The following is a 2897-nucleotide window of genomic DNA, read 5'->3' on the forward strand; positions in this document are numbered from 1 at the left end:
CACTTAATTTGTAGGTTTGTTTGTGCACTTTGCCATGCCATGCATCATTAAATCGGACATGCATCATACCTGTTTGCGCATCATGCCATGTTATGTGGTGGTTGTTTACTATGTTGTTTGCTTTCTTTCCGGTGTTGCTTCTTCGGGTTGGTTCCGATAACGTCGTGTGTGTGAGGATCCGTTCGTCTACGTCCATTTGTCTTCTTCATGGGCTCGTTCTTATTCCTTGCGGGATTTTAGGCAAGATGATCATACCCTCGAAATCACTTCTATCTTTGCTTGCTTAGTTGCTCGCTCTTTTGCTATGCCTATGCTGCGATGCCTACCACTTGCTTATCATGCCACCCATATTGTTGAACCAAGCCTCTAACCCACCTTGTCCTAGCAAACCGTTGTTTGGCTATGTTACCGTTTTGCTCAGCCCCTCTTATAGCGTTGTTAGTTGCAGGTGAAGATTGAAGTTTGTTCCTTGTTGGAACATGGAGATGTTGTTCCTTGTTGGAACATGGTTATTAGTTGGGATATCACTATATATCTTATTTTATTAACGCATCTATATACTTGGTAAAGGGTGGAAGACTCGGCCTTATGCCTGGTGTTTTGTTCCACTCTTGCCGCCCTAGTTTCCGTCATATCGGTGTTATGTTCCCGGATTTTGCGTCCCTTACGCGGTTGGGCTATTATGGGAACCCCTTGACAGTTCGCCTTAAGTAAAGCTCTTCCAGCAATGCCCAACATTGGTTTTACCATTTGCCACCTAGCCTTTTCTTTTCCCTTGGGAGTCGCGCTCCTGAGGGTCATCATTATTTTACCCCCCCCCCCCCGGGCCAGTGCTCCTCTGAGTGTTGGTCCGACCGAGCAGACTGCGGGGCCACCTCGGGGCAACTTGAGGGTTGGTTTTACTCATAGGATGTCTCATCTGAGTGTGCCCTGAGAAAGAGATATGTCCAGCTCCTATCGGGATTTGTCGGCACATTCGGGCGGTGTTGCTGGTTTAGTTTTACCCTGTCGAAATGTCTTGTTGTACTGGGATACCGAGTCTGATCGGAATGTCTTGGGAGGAGGTCTATTCCTTCGTTGACCATGAGAGCTTGTGATGGGCTAAGTTGGGACACCCCTGCAGGGATTTGAACTTTCAAAAGCCGTGCCCGCGGTTATGGGCATATGGGAGTTTGTTAATGTCCGGTTTTAGATAACTTGAACCTTAACTTAATTAAAATGAGTCAACTGCGTGTGTAACCGTGATGGTCTCTTTCTGGGGGAGTCCGGGAAGTGAACACGGTGTTGGAGTTATGTTTGACGTAGGTTGTTTTAGGATCACTTCTTGATCATAGTTTCTCGATCGTGCTTTGCCTTCTCTTCTCGCTCTCATTTGCGTATGTTAGCCACCATATATGCTAGTCGCTTGCTGCAGCTCCACCTCATACCATTTACCCTACCTATAAGCTTAAATAGTCTTGATCGCGAGGGTGCGAGATTGCTGAGTCCCCGTGGCTCACAGATACTTCCAAAACCAGCTTGCAGGTGCCGATGAGTCCGTGCAGATGACGCAACCAAGCTCAGGAGGAGCTCGATGAAGATCTTGTCCTTTGTGTTGTTTTGTTCTAGTTGATCAGTAGTGGAGCCCAGTTGGGGTCATCGGGGACCTTGTCGCATTTAGGGTTCTTCTTTTATTTTGGCTCCGTAGTCGGGCCCTGATTGTACTTGGTTGATGTAATGCTTTATTTATGTAATTATGTGAATTGGCGATTGTAAGCCAACTATGTATCTCTTTCCCTTATGTACTACATGGGTTGTGTGAAGATTACCTCACTTGCGACATTGCTTTCAATGCGGTTATGCCTCTAAGTCGTGCTTCGACACGTGGGAGATATAGCCGCATCGAGGGCGTTACATGCCCGACTTGACAAGTCCCTGCGACATGCAAGGAAAGCCATCATCACATGTGATCGTGGGGGTGCTGGTTGGCCTTCTCCTGCTATAAATGAGGAAGGGCGCGGAGGCCCCGTCCCCCACTTCTTCCTATTCCACCTGCTTCTTCTTCCTCTGCTCCACCACTGACTCCAATGGCGCCGTCGAAGAAGTTCTCCGTCGCGGAGAAAGGAAAGGCCCCTCGCGAGGGGCCTGGCTCCCCGGTGCCCAAGCGAGGATGCAGCCGTCCCCGCAAGCACACCACGACACCCGCCGTGGCCCCCCTGCTCCTAGGGTGGCGCCACTGCGTGTGGTGGAGGTCGCTTCGGTCATGGAAGCCCCATCGATGAGGTGAGATGCGTCGTGATTGCGCGGCCTCCCCGGCCATGCTTCCACTCGGCGGAGGTGCTGACGGAGTTCATTGTCTGGTCGGAGGATCCGGTCGGCAACTGGCTTCAGCTTCCACTACAAAAAAAAGACACATCCGTGACATATTGGGCCGAACAATTTTTTTCTGTCATACATATGACACTTCTATGACGATAATTGTGACAAAACCCGGTATCATCATAGATGTGGTGGGCTCCTACTTCTATGACAATAAATCATGACAGAAAGTGGGGTTTTCGTCTTGGGCGGGCCGGAGGCGCAGCTGCATGACATTCTTTGGGCCGTCCATGACAGAAAAAACCGTAGTAGAAGCGAGGGCGAGGAAAATTTCAGGGAGTTCCCTGTTACGGTGGGAGGTAGGGGGCCGAACGATGCGCGTTTCTCTCGTACACATTCGCGCGTGTGTGTGAGGCATTGGCTCTACCTGAACCCGAGCGAGGCGTTGGGCTCTAACTGAACCCAAGAGATTGCACTGCAGGCTACGCATTACTGAACCCGAGCGATCGATCGATGGCTGTTAACTGAACCCGATCGAGCAATTCCTTCGCTACTGCTGCTAACTGAAGTCGGTCGATTGGATGAACAGTGAGCGTTGC

Source organism: Triticum dicoccoides, chromosome 4A (genome assembly GCF_002162155.2).
Source record: "Triticum dicoccoides isolate Atlit2015 ecotype Zavitan chromosome 4A, WEW_v2.0, whole genome shotgun sequence".
Classification (NCBI taxonomy): Eukaryota; Viridiplantae; Streptophyta; class Magnoliopsida; order Poales; family Poaceae; genus Triticum; species Triticum dicoccoides.